The following is a 16,525-nucleotide window of genomic DNA, read 5'->3' as shown; positions in this document are numbered from 1 at the left end:
ATTGTATCAGGGTATAAAATCAAGGGGAACAGGAGCTATAGGTCCTACCGCATTCCCTATCCGTAATTATGTTGTTCTCTTTAAATACACCCAGTTGTTCTTCGTAGGAATCTCTGTAAGTGAAATATCTGAACACGTCCAGCGGCTTCATTTCAGTTTGCAAAGACAACTGTCAGCAAGGTGGTAGCATGAAAAATCTAAATGGGAGAATATTTCTTTAAGAGTGGGCTGACAGAGTGAATGCGCAACAGAGATGTGAGAAAATAAAAGACCTCTCACTTCGCTACTTATTCCTGCGGTAAAACAAACCAACCTACAAAAATGAAACACTATGTAGTGCTTTAGTAAAAAAGGGAAATGACTGGCAGATCGCAGGAAACTTGAAACATAACTTGATAGATAGATAGATAGATAGATAGATAGATAGATAGATAGATAGATAGATAGATCTGGCACTCCTCACTGTGCCTTTAGTGGCTCAGCCATTTTTAACTGTACGTCATAATAATGTAAAGCATGATCACTGTGTTATGAAGCGATACTTATCAGCTAATTAATGAGTGAGCAAGCAAGGTGACTATTTCCTCAGTTTTATAATTAAAATATCTTGAATGAGACAATCAGTTGACAAATTGGACCTTATTTATTTTTAATAAAAGCCTTCCGTATTTTTGCATGTTTTTTTCATTTTAGTATATATTTTAAATGCCCTCTTATGCAAATACAAATAAAATAAATACATAAATACATATAAATTAAGATAAATTAAACAATGACTGCTCTTTAATGGAGTTATCCATCGGTAAATGTATAGAAGATCTTTGTGTTGTACAAGGACAGCACAGAACCGACGCCAGCAGCCTCTGCGCTCATACCCGGGCAGTATTTCGGATACTGCTGCTGTGTAAGCATTCAGCAAACTTTCATCAGCTTCATCCACTCCACAGCACAGGGAGCTCTCGGGGATGCCAGCACCTGTTCATTTGTAGAAAGTTTTTTGGAGGCCTAATCAATGAAATAATAGTAACATTAAAGAGAGGGCTACAGGAGCGTAAGGTGACAGGAACCGAGACTGACAGGTAGGTGCACTCATTAAACAGAAGTGACTAACAGAGTAGTAAACTTTACTTGCAGTTTTCATTTAGTTGTGGAAATGTTAGCTTTGCAGTTAAAGTTCAAGTACTTAGTTGTCAGACGGCCACTTGTCCAGGTCCTCAAATGCAACGCGAGCCGGTTAAATAGGCTTGGTGGCGGGAAGGAGGCAGCAGGTGAGAGCTGCTGTCACCGTGTCTCTGTTGTCAAAGACCGGAGCATTTTAGTTACAACGCTGGTCACAGAGGGGGCCAACCTGACCATCTTGTACATGTACGTGAGTTTTATATGTGGATAGCTGTCTCAGGGTCCGGGCAGAGGCTCAGGTAGAGGAGGGCACCCAGGTGTGCTTAGTTAGCCTAACAGGTTCTCTTTACTGAAGCAAGTCACAGTCAAGTGTCTATAAAATGTCTATTTTTTTTTTAAAAGGTAGTGCGTTTCTATACGCGCACTTGACCTGTTTCTGTCTCTTTAACTTGCTTACACAGCGATACAAACATTTCTGTTTAGGCTATGACTTGGATAAATACAGCACACCTAACCAGTGAAGGAGTCACGCAACACTCGCATAACAAGAGAGAACGACAGATGATATCAATGCCTACACTCACTGCAAATGTATAATTACACAGTCTGTGTAGGGATTTCAGCCAATGCATTCAAATGGTTAAATAAGATCCGCAAACATCCTCGGCCCTTTGCTTGTATATAAGGCGGCAAATTAAAGGAAAAACGGTGATAAAGTGTCTTTAGTAAGTTGTTTCAGCTTTGATACACATTGACATTGATGCTCCCAAGAAGTGAAACACAATTCTTCCAAAAGATGTTCCATAATTTAGTGTTTTCATGACACCCATAGGTCCTTAAATCGTTTTACATTGAGGGTCACATACAGCCCACTTTGATCTTAAGTGGGCCAAACCACTGATACACCCCTTTCAGTCAGTGTAAAGACCTTTAATTACACATTTAATCCCTGAGATATTTAAATATAAGACAAAGAAGTGCAATTTCAACAACAGAGCATACATTTTTGACTTTTAACTGTATTTTCATAACTTTTCCTACTGATAAATACATCTCTCATAGCCATTCTTACTAAAATAAAGTAATGAAGTAATAGGGTAAACAGAGCTGCCAGAACTTTTTCTTGAATTCTGCACATTTATTTCTTACGATTTAAGTGTGAGGAGCTGTGCTGACACATTTCCTTGATTTATTACAGCAGTATTTATTTTCTACATGTTTAAACTCGGGGATTAAATGTGTAGAAAAAGTGAGATGCATGTTTGAACTTGTCATTTTCTTATATTAAGATATCTGAGGTAAAGGAGGGTTTCACTAGTCTGGCCCACTTAAGATCAAAGTGAGCTGTATGTGCCTTCGCTGGTCCATAGTGAAAAAACAATAACACTTCTGTCATTATTTATCATTTATTTAATTACTTTGGTGTAATATGGACGTCACCGGGGATGTCTTTATCTTTATCTTTAGTAGGAAAAGCTGTAAAACCTATGAAAATACAGTTAAAATTTTATGCCCTCCTTCACATTGTCGAAAGCTATCCAGTGGGCCAGATTCATGTCTTCTTTGTCGGGCCAATTCTGGCCTCCGGGCCTTAGGTTTGACACCCCTGCCTAAAATCATTCAGTGCCACCTCCTCCCATACGGATGGTGGTCTTGTCATCCCATCAAGACAGAACAGTTTCATTATGGGATGTTGAAACAGCCTCTCTCGTCTCGTCAATCAAACCAACCCTTAGGAGTAAAAAAGAAAAAATGCATTGAACTTCACAGAGTGAAACTATGCAGCTCAGCCTCAGCTCTTGTTCCCACTTGCTGTACGTTATCTCCCTGTCTTCCGCTTCTTTCTCTCACCCACATGCGTGCACACATGACAAACCCCGGTGTCGGATAGGAGGCCTGAGGGCAGCAGAACAAAGCTTGCTACCCTCTACACTGTAAATCTAACCTCAGCTGACCCAGCCTCTGCATACCACAAAACACATACACGCGATACCTCCATTATGTGTCCTTTCACTGCAGATGCACTCTGTAGGCTTCATGTCTGCACTGCTCACACACGCCTGTCACATCGCACACGTTCTGCTGTAATAGCTGTCATTATCTTTGTAGCCTGTGAGGAGGGTTTATAGCTTTATGCTTAGCATTATGCAAGGCATTTGCACATAAGTGATTTTTTTTTTTTAGTGGCCAATTGATTTCAATGGTTTGACAGTAAAATCAAAATGAGCCTCTGTCTGCTGACAAAGTCACCAGGTCAGGTTTTGACATCTGTTATTGTTGTCATTGGATGTCATGTCAATCATGAGTGTGAACTCTTATTTAATATATATCTGACTATAAAAACGTGTTGACCTTTTTATGGTTTTTCTTATTTTCTCACAGGTGATATATGAGTGATATATAAGACCGATAGCAATATCTGGTGATTTTTCTTTTTCTTTCAGACACATGAAACAGTTTTGTTAAAATTTGTTAGGAATAGTTATTTAGTCCTTACTGAAATAATGTAAGGCAATTTAGGTTAGAAAATCAACTTGTCCTATTGTCACGTATTACTTGTTTATGCACGGTCCAACTTCTTGTTCTAAACCTGCTGCCAACAGGGAAAAGTGCCCTCTGGTGGACAAACCACTAATAACTTGGTTGAAGGGTGTTTCTCTTTTTACTTTTAAAATTTTCATTCATCAGCTGATAAATGAAAATTTATCAGAAAAAAAAACATGTTAAAGATGTTCAGTTTCCAGTGAGCCAAGAAGCTAGACTTCAGACTGGCCTGGGTGCTTTGGCTGTGACTACATCCTGTTTGCGGCAGGCAGCCAGTCAGAATAAAGGTGACTCAAAAGGAGCGGTGATGGCGCAAAAACTGCTTTCTTTTAGACAGTAGATGCATTTAAAGGCTGCATCAAAGCTCAGTAAAAGAAAATTAAGGATTGGTTTGAGCTAATGTGAAGTCAGTGGAAATTTGCAGCTATATCTTGAACACTGGCTGATTTATTACCAATGTTATTTTTGTACAACACAGAGAAGATTTGATTCGAGTCACCCTTGCAGTTTCAGTCAGACTTCCTATGGTACAACAGTTGCTTGATCAGTATAACTGTGGCCTTCACACATTGTTATTATACAACAAGCTGAGGCTCTGTTTTTTTACCGACCGCATATGTGTAGCTTTACAACACACTGAGTCTATTACTGCACAAAGCACCTGTTTGATTCGTGTTGATGTGAAAGTTGAGGTTTTTCTGAAGGAGATGCACAGCTGATTGGGTATAAAAATCCAACTCCAGCTAGCTCTGTTATGTCTGTAAAGCCTTTCCATTAATACACCATGACTGGTGTTAGCAGTATGGCTTGCACATTTTCCATAGCACTGCTCAGTGGTTGCTATTTGCAATTATAAGTGCAGTTGATTACAGTACACGTACTATAACATATTCAGTTACATTTGCATGAAGAAAAACCACATTAACTCCAAAAACTGAGTTAAAAAAAACAGTTATGCTTTAACACTATAATTTGCGTAGAGAAGATCATGATTCCACGTATCTCCTGCCTGCACCTTGACCTCCCCACTCCTCTGGCTTAAATTTGGCTACAGCTGCTTTCACTTTTAACATGCTCAAACCTGCAGGCAACTCTGTAGCATCACACACTGTTTGAAGTAGATATTATCAAGCCCTGGCTCCCACTGAGTGTACCTTTTTACTCTATGGTGTCACATATGTACGTGCTGTCACATAAGTTGATATTGTTTTATGCTCTGCTGATGAGAAAGTCCTTGTGCTTTGCAGATCCACATGCTCTCAGCAGCTGATAAACTTAAATACTTTAGAATAAATTGTTGTTTTCCTTTTAATTTGCTTTTGTATCATGTTGTGTTTTAATTTGTTAAGTTTCTATTGCTGTACTAAAGTCAAAATCCAGCTCTCATCTAATTACTTGGAGGATGTTCCGTTAGTTACTAAACTAGTAGGACGTGGATGGCAGTCATATGACATGAATGCCTTTAACTGACACAAAATCAGTCATGCTCTTCTCCCTCGGGGCTGATCTAGTAACAGACAGGACACATTTGTACAGCTGCCTGGCCGTAGAAATTGAAAGAACAAAAGATAACATGGCTGGTCTCTCAAATGTGAGGTTTTGATGCCATTTACCTTATTTGTTTAATCCGTTTTTTGTTGGTACTAACTGATTTTAATGTATTCTGTATCTCAACTTGTTTTATGTTATTTTTATTGCATTTAATTCTCCTTACTCTAATTAGTGCACAGCATTTTGTGACCCCTTGTTCGTGAAATAAACAACACATACTTATATTTGGTTATATATGGGCATTTGATGGGATGTTGTAATTTACTGTTTTCCAGGGTAGCTAATCAGAATGAAGTTGCTTAACAGTAGAGGAGCCAAAACGGCTAATTTCAGGGTTTGGAAGCACTGACGAGCTGCATCTACATCAAGTATAAGAAAATGTATTGTGGTGGGAAACACTACACACCCCATAGTTCAATATTGTCACAATACTTCCCTCAACATACGATATTATTGCAATTTTTAATATTTTATGATATGCTAAGTATTATACTAACATATATTGCAATTTATCGCCTCTTATCAACTGCAAATTATGTCCTCAAAGTTGAACTTTTTCAATATCCATTTTATCCAGTAAAATAATGCTTTGTTGCAAAATGAGATCGTGAAACATACCAACACTGTCGCTGAAACCTGCCATAAATGTTGCCATAAGACAAAGTCAGTCTGCTATAGGTCTGCGATCAGTCTTTGATTGACCTAAGTCAAGATGGCAATTACATGCAATCTGTTTCTGATAATAAAGCAATTAAGTTTGATAATTGGCTGACAGTAATGTTTGCTGCTGTCTACATAGACAGAAATTCACATTTCACAGTTACATTTACACTTAGCAACCTTCCTGTTCTATAGGGGTATAACCGGAATACAACCAGATGGCAACCAGTTGATCCGAGTCCCCTAAAGTTGTGCTTTAAGACTCATTCAGACTAATGCCAACATGTTGGCAGTCTGTCTGCATTTATAAATTAGATGGCAATTATTTGCAAACCTTTGATAATCTCTCTGAGAGTCCAAGGGTTGCTGTCCTGTTTTCACTTGTGTGACTGAGTCATTACCTTGCTCTGAATAAGGAGATCGCTTTGTCACGCTAAGTGTGTCCAGTGTTGTTTTTCAGTTGAGCTGATTTAATGTCGGTTTGTTTGGCTAACGTTATCTAAGGATCTGAGCATGAGGTGAGCCTTTGCGTTCATAGTATGCACAGAATAATTTATTTTAAAAAAATTATTGATATCAACATTTGGTGTTTCTGTAATGATACAATATCGCCACACAAAACACTATACTATATGGATATTTGTATGTTTTTTTCCAACACCTATGAATCATGCAAAGGTTCTGTAATAGACCTCAAGACTAGAACTATGTAATTAAAAATAAGTATAATGGGTCCTGTTTAACTTTTAATTTGCCAGGTCAGAAGTAAATGTTTATCTTAATTGCTAGTTTCAGGATGACATTCAATTATAAAATATAATAAATTTAGTTTAATATTTAATTATGCAACGATTGTAGACGTAATTAAGCTGTAACTGATCTCGGCAGCATCCAGTCCCACGCTTTGTCACTGAATATCTGTGTGTATGTGTCAAAGAAACGCCTGCTTAATGACGTAACAAATTCACTGCTTGGACTGAAATCTCTACACGGGGTCTTGTCGACGTGTTTAAACGAATGATGTTTGCATTAAATCGGTCATCGCTGCTCAGAGATGGCATGGCTATGGAGGACTGGATGGGTAAAATAGATTAAGAGGAAGCTGTTGTCAGTACTGGCTCGATGCCGAGCGAGCAGTTAGTGCAGGAACAGTGCCAAATGTGTTCAGTGCCAGCTCCCTAACAGGATGTTAGAGTCTACATGGGTGTTGTGCCACCTTCCTGCATGAGTAATAAAAAATCTCTGAAAATACTTGATGACTCAGAGTAGCGCAAGGTGTAGTTTAGACTGCATGTCCGAGTCGGTAATTAAGAATGGCAGATGGGGATAAGATACCGGAGGCAGTGTGCCAGAAGTTTTCTGCAGGGAGGTGTTTCAAGTCAGCTTGATTGTTCAGCAGTTTCTCAGCTCACGAACAACAAAGCTTGTTGAATTTGAATTGTTCCATTTCTTTTTTCAATCATATGACTTTTATAGTGACTGCTGCTAAAGGGTAACACTGATTATCAAAAACAGAAAAAGCAGAATTGGTGTGAAAGTTTTTAGTAGCAAAAGTGCGTCACATCTTAGTCTAACATGCCAGAAATGAGGAACACATGAAGAGGGCACAGTGTTCAACTGAAATGCTTTTTTTTTCCAGTAATCATGGGGTATGCAGTTTGTTGTTAGTCTGGTTCTCATATACTGTCCTGGTGCTGTAACATACTCCAGGGCTAATAGATTAATGTTAGCATTAGACAGGGGTAGGTGTGAGGGATGTTGAAAGTGAGTTGAATTTGGGCTCTTTATTATGTTTGTTAGTAACAAAGTACTAATGCCAATGTACAAGATGTTAGTCAGCAAAGGTAGGAGTCACTGTGGTTGTCTAAGTTGGTAAGTGTCCTGCAACAGTAGCACAAATTGTGTTTCACTTTCACTACACTTTGCTGCTTCAGCACTTGAAGTACATCAGCTTTTCCTTGTCCACCCGCTTTTTAAGGATTGACCATGCAGAAAACACCTTTGACGATCCAGGACCAGTATGGTGACAATCTGCACATTTTCCAACATGGTGGAGGGCTATGTCAAAAGACCCGGAATCTAATTAATGTTAATTGACATTTTTAGGTTCATGGCCAGGAAAGTCCTCAGATGTTAATCTGATTGAGAATCTGTGGTCAGTCCTTGAAAAGTCGATGGAGAACCAGAAGCCCACAATTTGCGATCAACTTGGAGCGCTGTAGGGAAATGATTGCTATCAATCAGGGTTTGGCCCAGAAGCTGATATTCAGCATGCCAGAGTTGCACAGGTTATGAAGAAGGGTCAACACTGTAAACACTGACTCTTTGGAAAAATTCAGTTTATTTAAAGGTTTTAAAAGTCTTTATAATCTAAAAAAAATCTAAATCCAAATGACTGACTATTAATTAAATATTAAACATGAACATGCTTTAATCAGTTCTATTCATAGGGAGGAGACTGATTTACTATAGCATATGTTCCAAAACCCACTAAAGATATGTATGTGCGTGTGACAGCAATAGAGAGTATTAGGTTTCCTGTAGTGTCTCCTATAGCAAAGATAGAATAGTATTTCAATTCTCCAAACCCTTCATAGTGTTTCCTCTTCCTCACTGTCTGCCAGAGAAAGTGTTGCCCTCCCGTGTTGTATCACATGACACCCCAACTGCAGCTTAGCTCTGTCCAGAGGGGAGTATATATGCTAGTTGGCTCAGGCTCTTTCTGCTCCATCCTCTCAACCAAAAAGTCCAAGTGTGTGAGCTTTGCTGCTGAATTTTATAGCTTAAATTTCATTTAAATTAAATTAAATTTTAATGTAGTTTACGTGAAGCTTGTATGAGGAGTATAATTACATTTTTAGGTTGTATGTATATAAAAACTAAAGGCTTCTATTGTCAGTGTGTCAGAGTCTGTATAAATGATGCAGTTCAAAACACTTGTTTGGTGAGTAGTGACATTTTGACTTCATCAGTGGGGGGAGTCTGCATGAAAGAAAGGCTTTACTGTTGACAGTATAAAGCATGAATCAGCACTGACTCTGCTTTAAAAGGACAGGAGAAGCAGCGTTTCTATTCAGCCTGTCGAATCCCAGTTAATTATGAGCTTATGTAAAAACACAAAGAGTTATTAGATAGGAAGATTTATGTACTAAAATTAAGTGCTACAACAACATTTTAGCTCATTTTTTCTGCTTCCTTTTACATTCTACTATTTAATGCTTAAATATAACTAAGCTCGTAGTTTGTGCCTAAATGGATCAAAAGATTTGTTCCATTGGAGTCAGAAGTATTAACTTGATATACAATTTCATCCACAATGCTAACTTCCATTACATAAAATAAAAAATAAACTTTTTTCAAAACACTACCCAAAAATGATAGCTGCCTTAACTTGTGGTCAATCAGATGTTCAACTCACCAGTTAGTCACTATCTCAGTATGTTTGAGTGATCGTTCTCGGGTCATAAGTCAAATTTTTATAAATGATTAAGAGTGTTTAGCCATGCTAGCATTCCTAAGAAGATTTCAATAGGGCTAGCTGTAGAGCTACTTTGAACCAGACGCTGTCATCACTGTGTTAATAAATCACTGTGGAAAATGTCCAGGCTAGCAGGAATGATTTTGTTGTGTAACGTCCTAGTTTTGTGTTGGCATGCGAACATTTGCTAACAGCTAATTTGAATAAGTATGTTACTTTTTATGTATTTGGTTACAATGTAAGTTAAAATATCTGACCTAGTGATTTTACAAAGACAAATTTCTGTCAGCTGTAAAAGTTACAAGTGTTTCTGTTTCAGGCAGTCATTAATTTGGTAACTTGAAGGTACAGTGTGTAAAAATCACTATTAGATGTCAGTAGATTGCATTCAGTTTCAGTTCTGTTTTCTTACTGATCCTAATTAGAGTGTGTTATCCTAGTTACGGTGGCCGCTGTAGGACAAAAAAACAGAAACATGATTTTTAGGATACGTAAGCCTAATATTAGCTTAGCTGGTATAATGTTAGCTTATAACCAGTTGCTGTTGTTTTTAACTGGCTTGTTGTTAGCTCTTTATAGGGCGTACTACGTATGTACCCAGTCTCTAGACACATAAATAAAACACTATTGGTACAGCAGGGACCAGTGTATTCAAGATGGTGGTGCAACATGGCGGCTTCCACAAACCAGCGCCCGCTCCTATGCATTTTTAATGGATTAATTCCAAGTTCATAACAATGCATCAATTTGTTGAAAGATGTAATTACACACTAAACAAAGTATATTTATGAGTACAATATCCAGTTTTTCTTTCGAATAATCTCAAAAAATTCTAACTGTACCTTCAAATCAACTTAAATTGACTGTCATTAAGTAGTGAACAGAAAACCTCTTTTGTTTATACTAGTAGCTTCTGTAGTTGGTCCTCTCACCTCAGTTAGGCACAAGAACTGCTGCTCTTGTGCATTTGTGGTGTTATAAGTGGCCTCTGTGCTCGGCTGTGTGTGCGCAGTTTATTTCTGGCCGTTCCCGCACCCTCTAGAGACTGGGTGGTGGTTGTGTGACTTTATATGCCAGGGTGAGGGCCACAGCCATAAACTAGCTTCTCCCTGTTGCGTAACAAAAATGTAAAGTCCCCTGGGATGGTGCGATGTTGCCCTCTGGCACTTTACAATTTTTTTTGTCAATAGAAAAATGAGTGGCTAACCGTTTCAAGCCCCTGACACCAAAGCACGAAAGATTCATGTCGATAAATAATTGACCTCCCCGTGGCTATTTATCACTTAAAAGCTGCCAGACTGTTGAGTGTGCGTATTTGTTTACAATTCACGCCTATGAGCTTGTATGTGATTAGTGTGTGTTACTTTTCTATTGCAGTGTCCACAGTTACGTATGGGGTCTGTTTTCTCAGAGACAAAGGAGTTGTTTGTCGGGCGCATGCAGGCAAAAAGAATAGCCTGGTGTTCCTTCTCTGAAACTGTAGGCTCCAGTCAGCTACTTTACTAGGTGGTGGGTGGACTGTGTCCTCATGTGTCTGTGTGAATCGCATTTTATTCATTCATACTGCCTTCTCCTGCAGAGGGCCCCTCTGGCATTCCTACCCCAGCCCCCAGACCTGGTCTGGAAAAATGCCAAGTCATGTCCAACATTGGAAGTTGCTTCCGGTAGTAGACTGCTCTAGGTATTGATTCAGCGGGGAAGAAGCTCATGCTTCTGTTTTGGAGTTCCATTAAATCCTTTCTGATAGATTCAGAATTGTACTCATTAGTATTTTTGCAGAGTCATTAAAAGAAAATCTAATTCATCTGACCGCGTGCGGTGTTTTCACTTTTCAGTATTGCAATCAGGGAATTACTCATATCTGTTGTTAACTCAGTTCAGGTTGGTGCCAGCACTCTGTTTGGTCATGTATGTGTGTGGGTGGATTTGTTGGAAAGAGTTTGACTTCAGCTTCACCTTAGAGGATGTGTTTCATTTTCAGTGAAATAGGATTTCATTTTCTTAAAGTTTGTGTTGAGTGGTAATAAATGTGTTTTAAATTTGCCATTACATAAATCAAGTCAACCACAAAGTTGTCATTAAGTATTATGTTTTCAAAATTAAAACATAATGCTCCTGGGAAGGAAAATTCCTAATGTAAAGGTTTATTATTACCCACAAATGTAAAATCTTGGCCCACATATAATTCCTCGTCATAGCTATAGTGATGAATTACAGTGGAGAGAGAGAGAGAGAGTGAGCTAGAGAGAGAGCTAGGTTGATGCTGGTGTCAAGGTTTGGATCCTTGGAAGGTAGAAATGTGTGGAAAGATCAGAAGTGACCACGTCAGAGGGACCGCTTAGGTTGGAGACAAAGTTAAAAAGTTAAGGCTGAGATGGTTTGGACATGTGTAGAGGAGGGACAGGGGATATTGGCCAAAGGATGTTAAATATGGAGCTGCCTGGAGAAAACTAGGAGTAGGGTGAGATGGAGCCAGATGATCCGCTGTGACAACCACTAAAGGGAGCAGCCAAAAGAACTGTGGAACCAGCTCTAGAGTGGACACAGGGCAGCGTAATGATGCAAAAACGAACTCGTCCCGAAATAAATTATTTGTTAGTTATGAAAGAACCTTCGTTTCATGCCGTATACCTAGAAATTTTTAAGTAAGTAATTTCCTGAGTGTTAACAACTCAGCTAACAACTCTTTCTGGCATCGCTACATTAGGGAGCTCTGAGGGTACAGAAACATCCACGGTGCTAGTGCTAGTAACATTTCATGCAAATACAGCACATCTGCATTGAAGCAACATTCAGACTCTTTGTAATGCTTAATGAAGTCAAAACTTGTTAAAGCATATCCCTTTTTTGCTTGTTTATAAATTTTTTTAGGCTACTTCACCAAGGAAAAAACTCCAAGGTCTGGTTTCGTCAATGGATGGAGATGAAATCATGTAGGGATGCACTAACCCTGCAGTGCCACAGAGTTGTAGCTCAGCATAATCTCACCTCAATGGATTGGGGCCCTCGTCTGTATGCGTTTGACCTTCTTTTGTCAACTTGAGAGAAGGATCTACAACGACAGAGCCAACACTGGAAAGAAAAACGGGTTTCTGTGGGTCAAATAGTGCAGGTAAGAAACTTCAGTCACGTATTTGCTCATACCTCCAGTATCTTAGACTATAGCACTATTGCAGTGCCTTCTTTTTTTGGAGCCCATTGCATTTGGGTGTGACTGTTTTTATGCGTAGTTTTCATCGTAGTGTACATTGCTTAAACACTTCACATGTTTGTGTCTTTTTGACACACTGTGTCTGTGTGTATCTGCTCACTATTCAAACATGAGGTCATGTCAAACATTGACTCTGCTTTGGTCACCAACTCATGGAGGTCTAAAATTGAACTATTCACCTTTTGAAAAGGATCAAATTCCGAAGATAATGTCATCAGTGGTCATAATGTTGATTTTAAGTGTGCGTGTGTGTGTGTGTTTTAGTTGAAGATAGATGTGGCTGACCATTTCCTGTTTCATAATGCTTTTGTTTGTGCAACCAAAAGGGATCGGTCACGTCCCAGCTTAGTTTGTTTTTCTGGTCGCAGCCACTGAATAAGAATTCTTAGCTGATGAGGTAGAGTTAGGAGGAAGTGAGAGTCACACTGGTGGCTTTAATAGAAACCCTTGTATTCCACTGCCACAAACACAGACCCACGCACAGGATGCCTGCCAGACACTCCCAAGCAGGTGTCTGCAGTACTCAGCAGAAAGGGAAATAATAATAGTGCTTATGTTTGAGTTGTTCTTTGCTTTAATTAAAACAAGCCAAACGATTGGATGTTACCGTCAGGTTTGGCGTTTCTTTATCAGAGGTAGACTATAAGCAATGCAGACTGTATGCACAATTAAGATGACACATGTGCATTCACACTCTCTTGATTCGGGACTGGAGTGTTCTTGGCTCGTGCTTGTAGAACAGCACTGCACTGTTTCGAGTCCTGCTCATGAATAAGGAGAGAAGATGAATTCTGCTTGTAAAACTGATTGAAAACATCACATTTCCTTGTCTAAAACTCCACTTGGTGCCTTACTTTGCGAGTCACTTGGGTTCTGCTGAGATTTGCGAGTTCATGTCATGAAAGAATCCGTTTGGCCAGGCCTACTGGTCAGTTTGGACCAGTCGGTGGCAGCTTAGGATGTGTTTTAGTGTGACAGTAAATAGATGGTTCATACCGTCACCTACAAGGAAAATGTGGAAATGTATGCCCTTTCCCCAAAGGATCTTTTTGTCATGTTCCAGATGTTTCTGTGTAACAAACCATCACCTGCCTTAGGTTTCCTGGCATCTGCAAAACAATTAAAAGTAGTAGTTGTAGTAGGTGTAGTTAATGAGTGCTTTATTCAAGGGTTACTAAACTGATCTTCTCTTAACACTGATTGTTATTTACATAGTAAAATGTCTAATGGAACAACAAAGAGGCCTGAAGTTAATGAGGTTTTTGATCCCATATCTGTTTAAAGAGGATTAGAGGTGGAGGAGAGATAGCTTGTGATGCTCTTAAGAAGTATCCTATAGTTCCTGCCAAAAAAGTGATTCTGTGGCCCTGATTTGATTAACAAACTCAACTGAAGGACAGAGGAGAAGTGGACAGAGATGGAGTAAGTATGTGGACGTCTAGAAATGGATATTCTGCTCTATTCTGGAGCAGAGAGGTAAAGCGGAAGCTCCCAGAATAGCAGCAGTGATCAGTGAGTGTGCTTTTTGTGGAGAGTGTCTCTGAATGCTTGAAGGGCCTTTTGGGGCCCAGACTGACAGAGGAGAACTTGGAGGAAAGGGAGCCTCTGGGAGTCAAAGTGTGTGCGCGTGTGGGTGTGAGACAGTGTTATTTTAACCATGAACTTACATCCGGCTGGCACTCCATACACTCCCACCCCCGCTCCGCTTCTCAGTCCAACTACCTGCAGGCGAGTTGTCACATGGCCTGCTGTCGGTTTCATTCCTCCTCTGGCTTTACCTTTTCCTTTCACCATTCGCTCTTTTAATAATCCCTTCTCTTCTTCGGATCTATAAGTATTACATTACCAGACCCCCTGAGGACTGGCGTGCTGTCTGTCACTTCCTGGTGTATTGTATGTCTGGCCTGTTGTCAGTGCGTCGGGTTTCCTGACTAAGTGTCCCTGTAATAGATCACCTTGTGACACTGGTAACACAGTCGCACAGCTCTGGAGTAGAAGACTTGAGCCTCTTATAATCTGAAATCAATCTCTAAAAGATAAACGTCAGGGTGCTGACCCGCATCTTCATTTGATTCGTCTTCTTCATACCTGTGACAGGATTAATCACTGATGTTTCAGGGCATCCAGGAACCAAGAAGTTGACTTCTATAGGATAATAGCTTAGAAATGTTTATGGAGTGACTAACTGGTGGCTTGTTGCATATCATATAACCTTTCACATCCTGCCAATGGAAAGTAACAAAGAACGAAAGTTTTAGCATTGCCAGTTTCTTTTGTTTGGTTCTTTGATCAGGAGTTTATGCACTAGCATCAGTGCAAGGGTTGCCACGCTGTCCACTAGCCCCTCTGTTCATCCACCGTCTGAAATGAGCCGTTTCTGCTCCCTTGAAGCCATCTTTCTTCTGATTGGTTGTCCCTCTTTAAATGACTGTTTGAACAGTTAGTGGTTGGGGGATGCTATGCTCACAGCCAGAACTGTGGGCTTTCACATGTGTTTATTTCAATCTGTGGTCATGTGTATTTTAGCATTTTAACAGTGTATGCACGACTGTGGAAAAACCTACAACCCCAATTCCAAAAATATTTGGATGATGTGTAAAATGTAAATAAAAGCAAATTGCAATCATTTGTAAATCTCAAGTCCAAATTTCACAATAGAACATAAAAAACATAAAAAATGTACCTTTTTAAGAAGATTTTGATTGTTTTTGATTTGACTGCAGCAACAACATTTTCATAATAAAGTTCCTCAACAAAAAATTATGAAGACTTTGAATATCTCATCATCTACAGTACATGAAGTCACGAAGAGATTCAGAGAATCTGGAGATTTTTTTTATAAAACACTGCATTAAAAACAGGCACGATTCTGTCATGGAAATCACCGCAGGGACTCAGGAAGACTTCCAGGAATCACTGTCTGTGGAACATAGATATGATGGTTTGGAGGTGAATCAGTGCCCATAGAACTGGCAGCTTGAAAATCTGGGAAGACACCATAAGTATTGAAAGCTATATACAGGTTTTAAAACAACAAAGCTACCATCCAATCAATGTATTTTGCGAGGAAGGTCTCGCATGTTTCAGCAAGACAATCCCGACCCTCATATACTGCAGCTATTCCCAGAGCACGGCTTTGTGGTAGAAAAGTCTGGGTGCTGAAGTGCAGCCAAGAGCTTTTACCAAATGGAAACATTTAAAAGAAAATCAAAAAAATATTATCATCTAAAATATGACAAAGAAGACACAGGACCGTTGAGCAGACAAGAATGGGAAACTTTCGTCTCCCAAAAGTCCAGCAGATGGTCTCCTCGGTTTAGACTCCTGGTAAAAGAAGACAGGATGCTACACAGGGGTAAACATGGCCCTGTCTCAAAAAAGTTGGAACGTGATGCTGCCATCAAATTGAAAGTGATAGTAAATTTTTTAAGTTTAAACATTTGACATGTTCTACGTGGAATAAAATATGAGTTTGAGATTTGCAAGTTTTTATTTAGGTTTTATTTACATTTTACACAGGATCCAAACTTTTCTGTTACTGGGTTTGTATTAGTTTCAGCTGAGGCATACATAGCTTAGTCTGCATGTGATAATACGAACTGAAGAATTCACATTGTCGTCACACACAGAAACGCACGCATGGCTGCAGTGTATAGAGTGTGTTGTGTTCCTTATCTTTCACTCTCCTGATCAGAGGGACCGGAAGAGTAGCTTACATATTGACCACACACACCCACACTCATTGCATGGAGTGATGATGCAATTCTTCTGACAGGTCGTTGACAAAGCCTGCAGCTTCACTCACACACACACACACACACACACACACACACACACACACACACATGTCTGGTTTGCTATCCTCGTGGGGACATCCCATTGACATAATGCTTTCCCTAGCCCCTTACCCTAACCCTAACCATTAAAAATGAATGCCTAACCCTAACCCTTACCCTAAACCT

At 39.5% G+C, this 16,525-nt stretch overlaps 1 protein-coding gene across 1 annotated transcript in view; it reads left to right on the top strand.

The window, feature by feature from the left end:
• The first annotated feature begins 911 nt into the window (after positions 1 to 911).
• Positions 912 to 16,525, top strand: part of tnk2b (tyrosine kinase, non-receptor, 2b) — a 63,060-nt gene continuing 47,446 nt past the window's right edge. The window contains exons 1-2 of the mRNA XM_063461490.1: positions 912 to 1,079; positions 12,224 to 12,464. The gene's annotated coding sequence lies outside the window, so the exon portion shown is untranslated. The remainder of the gene's footprint in view (positions 1,080 to 12,223; positions 12,465 to 16,525) is intronic.

Source organism: Pelmatolapia mariae, linkage group LG18 (assembly GCF_036321145.2).
Source record: "Pelmatolapia mariae isolate MD_Pm_ZW linkage group LG18, Pm_UMD_F_2, whole genome shotgun sequence".
In the NCBI taxonomy this organism is placed as follows: Eukaryota; Metazoa; Chordata; class Actinopteri; order Cichliformes; family Cichlidae; genus Pelmatolapia; species Pelmatolapia mariae.
Note: the sequence above shows the minus strand (reverse complement) of the source record. Positions and strands in the feature narration are given on the sequence as shown.